Here is a 9,280-nt window from a genome sequence, read left to right on the forward strand (position 1 = left end):
GCTAGATAATTGTTCGAGAAGAAGTAATAGGAGATCCTTAGCCCCATGGAATATGATCCTCTTGTCTTCACATGAGGTATTACTTAGCGATCCTGTACACTTGCGGGGAAGCAATAACTTCCTCCCAAGTGTTGGCTGCCAAAAGGTCCTTCCCCCAAGAAATCCTCCAAATCCTCTCTTATACCCCCAAACATACTCCCCAAACGGAGGCCGCATGAGGCATAAAATGAGACTCCAAAACTCCACCAAAAGCTTTCCATACCTGGTCCATAATGGGTCAATGAGGCGGTCACTGAGGTAGTATGAACCAAGCAAAAAAACCCATTCTTCTTATATAATAGTGTCCATACAAGGTCAATGAGCTCGTCATTGAGGCAGTATGCCTTCAATCAATTCTTAGCCCGAAAATTCTCTAGGTGCGATAGTGGGTGCTACATTGCCACCACTACAGTAATCGAGCTACATTAATTTGCAACAGTACCGAGACCTGGTTTTCTTCTTTTTTTCCACCCAAATCGTATCTCCGTGTCTTTCATGGTGTTTTCATACCCTGCTAAGCAAATAATACATGATTAAGCACAAAACGGGTGTCTATTCTTATAAAAATACATGCTAGAAATATAAAATACATATACTAAAATGCATACATTTAGACACTTATCAACTGTCAAATCTAGCTGAAGTGGAAGTTGAAGGGTCTGACAATATGGCAGATGGCAGAATAGGATGAACAATAGATAACACTTTCTGAATATGCCAGACTGTCAGTATTGGGGACACAATCTAGTATTGTCCGACCCTCGATTATAGCTCCGAACTTTGAGCTAAAGCCAGCATTCATCCCAATGATACAGTAGTCGGCGCAGTATAATGGTTTGGCTGATGAGGATCCACACAACCATATTAAAAACTTCTTAGAAGTTCGTGACATGCTAAAGATTAATGGAGTTATGGATGATGCTATAAGATTGATGGCTTTCCCATTCTCTCTAAAAGGAAGCCCAAAGCAGTGGCTACATTCTTTACCATAAGCATCCATCATGACATGGAATGAAATGGTTGAAGCTTTTCTTGCAAGGTACTTCCCTCCTGGAATATCGGCGAAGCTTCGTAGTAAAATATCTTTGTTTGTTCAGATGGAGCTTGAATCCTTGTTTGAGACATGAGAGCCATTCAAGGACCTTTTCCAGAAGTGTCCACAGCATGGTTTCCCCGAATGGATGATCATCCAGACTTTTTATAATGGGTTGAATCCAAGTACGAGACAACTTCTAGATGCCGCCGTAGGAGGTAAAATAGGGAACAAGACCCTTGAAGAAACCTGACAGTTGCTACAGAAAATGGCCATGAACAGTTACTAATGGAATGCAAGGGAAAAGAAGAAAGTAGCCGGACTCCATAAAATTGATGCTGTTACATCCTTAGAAACCCAAGTAGAGGCATTGAGGAAAAAATTAGATACATTGACTTCACCGAGGATGGCTGCGATCACGAGTTAGGATGATTGTGGGGTTTCACATATGCCATCTGATTGCCCTTTTTTAATTGCTACTTCAGCCCCAATTGAACCTGTAGACTTTGTCGGCAATTTGGGAAAGGTACAAGGTAATCCTTATAGCAACACCTACAACCAAGGATGGAGAACCATCCCTAATTTCTCTTGGAGTAACCAACGACAGCAAAACTCCATAGCACCACTGGGTTTTCAACACCAACAAGCCCTGAACATGGAGAATAGAGTATCAGGCTTGGAAACCCGGATGACCGAGTTAGGGAAAGCTTTGTCTATGTTTATGCAATCATCAGATACACGGTTCTAATCAGTCGAGACTACACTTCACAACCACACAACTTCATTGCACAATTTAAAAAATCAAGTGGGCCAAATTGTGAAGTCTTTATCGGAGAGACCACAAGGAAGCTTGCCGAGTAATACCGAGACTAATTTGATAGAACATGTGAAGGTGATCACTTTGAGAAGTGGTCGTGAGGTGGAGGATAGGCTTCCAAGTGAGAAGACCAACGTTGAAGCACCTGAGATCGTGGAGGTTGAGGAGAGAGCTAACAAAGAGAAGGAGGTGGCACCTCTACATTACAACCCAAGAATCCCGTATCCTTCAAGATTGAAAAACGACCAAAATGATGAGCAATACAAGAAGTTCTTGGGTCTATTCAAGGAATTGCACATCAATATTCCTTTTTGGGAGGTGTTGTCTCAAATGCCTCAGTATGCCAATTTCTTGAAAAATCTTTTGACCAATAAGAGGAAGTTGGAGGAGAGTGCATCGGTGATTTTAGATGCCTCTTGTTTATCGGTGTTGTAAAAGAATATGATGAACAAGAAGAAATACCCCAGAAGCTTTATGATTCTATGCAACTTTGGCAATTTGGGTGAAGAGATGGCATTGGCCGATCTTGGGGCTAGTATCAACGTCATGCCATACTCATTCTTTCAGATGCTAGGCTTTAGAGAGCCCAGGCCTACTCGGATGACAATGCAATTGGCAGACCGAATAGTGAGACATTTGAAGGGCATCATTGAAGGCATACTTGTTAAGATTGACAAGTACATATTTTCTGTAGACTTCATAGTGTTAGATGTCGATGAGGATGTAGATGTTCCTTTGATACTTGGGAGGCCATTCTTCCGCACTTCCGAGGCATTAATCAGCATGGGCGGCGGGGAGTTGACACTGTGGGTTGGAGATGATAAGCTCACATACCGCCTCATCTAAGCCATGCGACATTCTCTGTACTTTGATGATACTCTATTTTTTCTTAACACTACTGATGAGATAATTGATGAATATGTGCAGTAAATGTTGAATCCGGACCCGAACGAGCGGTTGCTAGACCAAGAGGTGGATAATAAAGAAGTAAGGATGCTTGGTCTTGAGGAGAAAGTACCATCTACTCTGGCAATCATGAAGAAGGTACTCTGGAAGATGAAGCGGGCAAGGAGATGCCATAAGAAACAGCCCAAGGCTTTTGAGAATACGCAAGAATAGAACAAGGTTGATAAACCCTTGTTAAGTGGTACCAAGCTCGACAACTCTCCCTCTAGCTCCAAAAGACTATGTTCATCATGCTTCCAAGTCATGGGTAAGAGGGAAACCTTCATCTATGAGCCCTCGTGAGGTAAGATAAGGTACGTCAAGCTAAGTGATGCTAAAAAAGCGCTTCTTGGGAGGCAACCGAAGTTGTTATTGTTTTCCTAGTTTTTAGTTTAATATTTGCATGAATAAGGCTTTAAGTGTTGGTGTCTTGATTCTTAGATGATTTTTCTATAATTTTTCTCATGGACATAGTGTTGTTATCATGTGCCTAATCGTGTGTGGCGAAGAATCTTGGTCGTTTGAGCATGTTTTTCATGTTTTCTCTGGTTAAAATTGCATTATTAGGCAGGCTATGAGTTTATATTTGTGTTCAGAAATTTTCTGCAGAGCCTACAAAGTTTTCTAAAGTGTTCAGAGAAAACACATGCCATTGTGGAATTTCCGCACATGAATGCGTTTTCATTCAGAGCTCATCCAGAGACGGCACAGGGGCGTGGACTCGCCCCTCTGAGCGACCTTGTGATGGTCCATGCCCCTGCGAAATTTCCGCACGGGCGTGTGTTTCCCTGCGTACACTTAGAGATTTTTCCTGAGAAGACATAGGGGCATGGACTCTCACCCTTGTGGATGATTCTATCAACAAACGCACAGGCGTGGGTAATTTCTGCACGCCCGTGTAATTCTCTGCTGAGAATTTCTCCTCCATCTTGAGAAGACACAGGGGTGTCTGTCTGCCCCTATAAATTGCAAAGTAAGGATCCACGACCGTGTGGAATTTCTGCATGGGCGTGTGAAACACTTAGAGAATTTTCTCGATTGGACAGAGAAGCCACACGGCGTGTGTTTGCCCCTGTGTGTCAGGCACACTGGCGTGGAAATTTCCCAAACACCCATATCTTAAATAAGCGAAATATGCATAATGATTTGTGTGATAAGATGTAATGCAAACAAAAGTATAAGAGATAAGAGAGAGAGTGCAAGTAAAGGAGAGGTAAGGCAATCGATATAAATGGAGTACTCATATATTGATCCACCTAGGACAATCGTTTCAAGTGCAAAAACCCTCTATTATGCTTCCTAACTAATGCAATAATGAGTCATGGAGATCTTTTAATACATGGTCACAAATCTAAGGTCAACCATGCCTAACCCTATACATGCCCCAGAGGAGAAATTGAACAATCTCGGAACCGCGCACTCGTATAGAATTATAATGAGTTCTAGGGATTCCAAGTAATAAATCCTCTTACTGTATGTAGACCTAACCCTTTGGTCCAGGCGGAAGGTCCCTAGCCACAATTAAGCCCTAGATACTAAAATCACTTCAACGCTTCACTCCATTGCACTCGCAACTAAGCCCCAGCGGAAGGTCATCCCTTAGCCTATTCACTCTATTATGACCGCAAAGAACTCGAGGAATTGGAGGTAGAATAAATCACACAAGAGGGGAAAAGGGACACTCCGCTACCTCTCGACTCACTCTCTCAACAGTCTCCAATCTAGCTTTGTCTAACTCTCGTGGTGTGTCACTCACTCGCAAGGGTTACCGACAAGAACTGTCAACCCTAGTGTCACTCTAAGGGAGTATTCAAACAATCAATGCATTCAAGATTGGAACTCAATAAAATCATCAATTAATGAAAGCATAATAACAAGGTTCAATGAAACAAATACATCCTTGATAAGTGTCTAAATGTAGGTGTTTTCGTATATATATCATATTCACTTTGCATGTATTTTTTGAGGTTTGATGCCGTTTTGCGCTTAATCATCTACTATTTGCTTTGTAGGCCATAAGGAAGCCATGGAGAACAAGAAGATCTCATTTAGGCGAAAAGACAAGAAAACACGAATTTCATACCACCCCCCATACTACCCAGTATGGGGGCCGTATGCACTATAGCAGCAGAACGATTTGGAGTTATCTGCCCAAATTTCATACTACCCAGTATACGAGGCCGTATGGAGGCCGTATACACCCCGTATGAAACGCGAATCTAGGGTTTTTGAGTGCTATATAACCCTCATAAGACCCTTATATGGCCCGTATGTCGTGGGGGCTATAAATACTGACTTTTAGGGCAAAACAAGCGACTTTTTGCTAGGCTTATTTTGGGCAACCACTTGAGAGGCTTTAGGGGACCTTGGAAAGGAGAAGAAGGGCAAGGAAGCTAGAAGATCATTCATAGCCAAGGTCCAAGACTCTCAAGGCAAGAAGGCAACATCATTCAAGAAGAGATCTACCACAATTTGAAGGAAGGAGACCCGCTCCTAGAGGAAGCGACATTCGGCATTCCTTTGGTGGGGGAAGCGTCATTCAGCATATATGCTACCTCCTCCTCTATCATTTCATCTAGGGAGTGTCACTTATGCTCTTGTTTTATGTTTCACTTGATTGTATTGCTTGTTGTGGGATGATAACACACTAGACCCCCAAGGCCACCGGCTGTTGGTGAACCTTGGGGGGTTTTATCATGTATTTTGGATGATTACTTGTTAATTCCATGGTTGGGTAATTTTGAGATTTAATCCATTATTTTCATGCTAAGTGCTACACTAAAGAGAAATCCGTAGCTCTTTTATGAGTGATGCATGTAGATGTGACTTGCTCGCATGTATTAGATCATGAATGGATTAGAAGGGGATACTTGTATTATCACACTGAGAAATCGGGTGTTTGGTAGCCCTCCATGTAGGTTTAAGCCGAAGAAGAGTAGGCTTACTCCTAAGTGAGATTTTCTCGTACTTAATGCGATCGTAGGAATGTGGATTTGAAAGAAATTCCTATCTATGTTCATACGGGATTAGGGTTCAATCGCCGAGAAATTGGGGTTGTTCTAATCTTGAAATCTCATGGTCCATCTTACTCTTGCATCTTTTATTCATCATCCATGTTTCATGATAACCCCTAAAGGGGATTCGCATCCATAGGCCTTTGCATTACATTGAGTTTCTTGCTTGCTTATTGCTTGTTCTCTCTAATTTGTTGATAATCTTGTTTTAGTTTTAATTGCACCTAGTAGAGTAAATTTCCTCACTTGAGATCATAGGCTAGATAATAGCTCGAGAAGGAGTAATAGGAGATCCTTAGCCCTGTGGAATACGATCCTCGTGTCTTCACATGAGGTATTACTTGGCGATCCCGTACACTTGCAGGGAAGCAATCAATCCTAGGGTTCAGAATTGGTGTCGACGAAAGGTCTCCCTTTAACCTTCTTCCAAATGGAGAATGATGTCAGAGCCATAGAACCTCTCCCAATCCCTGGCCAATACCTCTCAAAACCCTAGCCGCAACCCTCTCTCATGTTGGGGAAAAGATGGAGAAAAGAATTTTGAATTCGGGGTTAAAATCGGCCTTAAATAGGGCTGGATTCGGGAATCCACACGCCCATGTGAATATTTCACACGGCCCATATGGAATTAATGCACGGGCGTGTGGAATTTCCACACGCCCGTGTGGCTTCTCTGGATAAGTCCTTCTTCGACCAGCCGTGAACAGTACCTGCTACAGTATTTTGTGGCAGTGTCCTGCTACAATACCGGTCCAAAACACTCCCGAAACAATGCTTTCATCGAGGTAACGTAAACGGGCACACGTTTACATCGTAGATCACTTTGCTTGTTCAATGAACGGCCGCGTTGGTGGAGATTTTGTTACATATGCACAAGCCGGAATACTTAGAATGTGACTACCTCTGTGCCCCTCCAAATCATTGTGCTAGCTTGAATACAAGGAGATTCACACACATTCTAGCATCTTGAACATGACTTATGTCTTCGTGTTTGAACCTTCTCAAGATTTCCTCCAAATGGTGCACTCATGATCTACATTGGCTTCTTTCTCTAAGATTCAGCTTTTCAACACAATATGCATGATAGTAACATAAATACACACATATTAGCGTTAAAACCTGATAAAAGTAATGCTCATCATAAGGAAATAACACTTTGTATTCTTATCAGACAGCCACTTATCAGGTTCTTATTGGTAACCCTTGTGAGTGAGTGACACACCACGAGAGTTAGACAAAGCTAGATTGGAGAGGGTTGAGAGGGTTAGTCGAGAGGTAGCGGAGCGTCCCCTTTCCCCTCTGGTGTGATTTATCCTACCTCCATTTCCTCAAGTTCTTTGCGGTCATAGTAGAGTGAATGGGCTAAGGAATGACCTTCTGCAGGGGCTTAGTTGCAAAGGCAACTTAATGAAGTGTTGAAGTGATTTTAGCAGCTAAGGCTTAATTGTGACTAGGGACCTTCCTCCTCGACCAAAGGGTTTGGTCTACATCTAGGAAGAGGATTTATCACTTGGAATCCCTAGAACTAATATTGATTCTGTACGAGTGCGAGGTGTTCAGATTGTTCGATTTCTCCTCCGGGACATGTATAGAGTCAGGTATAGTTAATCTTTGATTTGGGACCATGTATTGAACGATCTCCATGACTCATTAAAGTTTTAGTTAGTAAGCATAATAGAGGGTTTTACACATGAACTGATCATCCTAGGCGGAATAATATCCAAGTACCCCATTTATATCGATTGCCTTACCTCCCCTTTACTTGTGCTTCTCTTTCTTGTCTCTTTTATTCTTGTTTACATTATATTTTGTTAACAAAATCATTATCCATCTTTGACTTGGTTAAGACACAATTTAAGTATCTTTATTCCCTACTCCCTGTGGATATGATACCCAGTCACGTGGGATTTTATTACTCGACAAACCCATGCACTTGTAGGACATACGCAAGGGGCGTTGTCAAGTTTTTGGCGCCGTTGCCGGGGAGTAGGCGTTTAGAGATACTTTGCACTTTGTTTTCTTAGCTATTCATTCATTCATTCTATTTCACATTTTTTTCTATCATTGTTCTGAATTGTTTTCTTTCTTTTGGTGTAGCTCAAGGTTATGACCAAAAGTCCTTCGACATTGATTAAAGAAGATCTAGAACTTGAACATACACTCAGAAGAAGGGGAAAAGAACCTGTGCAAGAATTGTCTAATCAAGCTGAAATAGAAGTTGAAGGGTTAGATAATATGGCAGAACAGAATGAGAAATAGAGGACACTTTCTGATTAATCGGCATTAATCCAAATGATTCAGCAGTCAGCGTAGTTCAACAGTTTGGCCGATAAGGACCTAAACAACCACATAGAGAACCTCTTGGAAGTTTGTGATATGCTGAAGATTAATAGTGTATCGGATGATGCTATTAGATTGAGGGCTTTCCCATTCTATCTCAAGGGAATAGCCAAACATTGGCTTTATTCCTTGCCCAAAGCCTCCATCACGACTTGGAATGAGATGGTCGAAGCTTTTCTTTCTAGGTAGTTTCCTCCGGGGAAGTCGGCCAAGCTTCACAATGAGATATCTTCATTTGTACAGATGGAGTTGGAATCATTGTTTGAGAAATAGCGTTTCAAGGATCTTTTGCGGAGGTGCCCACAACATGGATTTCCCGAATGGATGATTATCCAAACCTTCTACAATGGGTTAAATCCGAGTACAAGGCAATTGCTAGATGCCGCCGCAGGAGGTACAATGGGGAGTAAAACCTCAAAAGAAGCCCAAAGGTTAGTGGAAGACATGGCCATGAATAGTTATTAATGAAATGCGTGGGAAAGAAATAAAGTGGGCGGGCTCCATGAAATAGATCTGGTAACCTCTTTGGCGGCCCAAGTGTAATCATTGAGCAAGAAGTTAGACCTTCTAAGTTCTAATAGGGTGGTGGCCATGACTACTTGTACCGGGTATGGTGGAGGACATGCTCCATTCGATTGCCAGATCTCTATTGGTGATGCATCTTCAGTGGAGAAAGTCGACTTTATGGGTAATGTAATGAGGAACCAAGGGAATCCATTTAGCAACACCTACAATCCAGGTTAGAAGAATCATCCAATTTTTTTGTGGAGCACCGCCGGGATTCCAACAACAATAAGCCCCGAACATGGAGAACTGAGTTTCAGGCTTGGAGACCCGAATAACCAATTTAGAGAAGGCCTTGACTAGATATGTGTAATCATAAAATAGAAGGTTTCAATCAGTCGAGGTTACACTTCACAACCACACCGCTTCCTTGCACAATATTGAGAATCAAGTGGGGCAAATTACCAAGTCTCTATCGGAGAGACCACAAGGAAGCTTCCAAGTAATACCGAGACCAAACGGAGAGAGCATGTGAAGGCGATCACTTTGAGAAGTGGTCGTGAGGTTGAGGGTAGGCTTCCGAGTGAG

The 9,280-nt window shown here is 42.2% G+C and overlaps 1 non-coding gene across 1 annotated transcript; it reads right to left on the minus strand.

The window, feature by feature from the left end:
• Positions 1-1,103: 1,103 nt before the first annotated feature.
• Positions 1,104-1,210, minus strand: LOC120255235. The gene has a single exon (XR_005534932.1). It is a non-coding gene; the product is annotated as a small nucleolar RNA R71 (small nucleolar RNA).
• Between the last annotated feature and the right edge of the window lie 8,070 nt (positions 1,211-9,280).

The sequence above is a fragment of the Dioscorea cayenensis genome, unplaced genomic scaffold (genome assembly GCF_009730915.1).
Source record: "Dioscorea cayenensis subsp. rotundata cultivar TDr96_F1 unplaced genomic scaffold, TDr96_F1_v2_PseudoChromosome.rev07_lg8_w22 25.fasta BLBR01000906.1, whole genome shotgun sequence".
NCBI classification, from domain to species: Eukaryota; Viridiplantae; Streptophyta; class Magnoliopsida; order Dioscoreales; family Dioscoreaceae; genus Dioscorea; species Dioscorea cayenensis.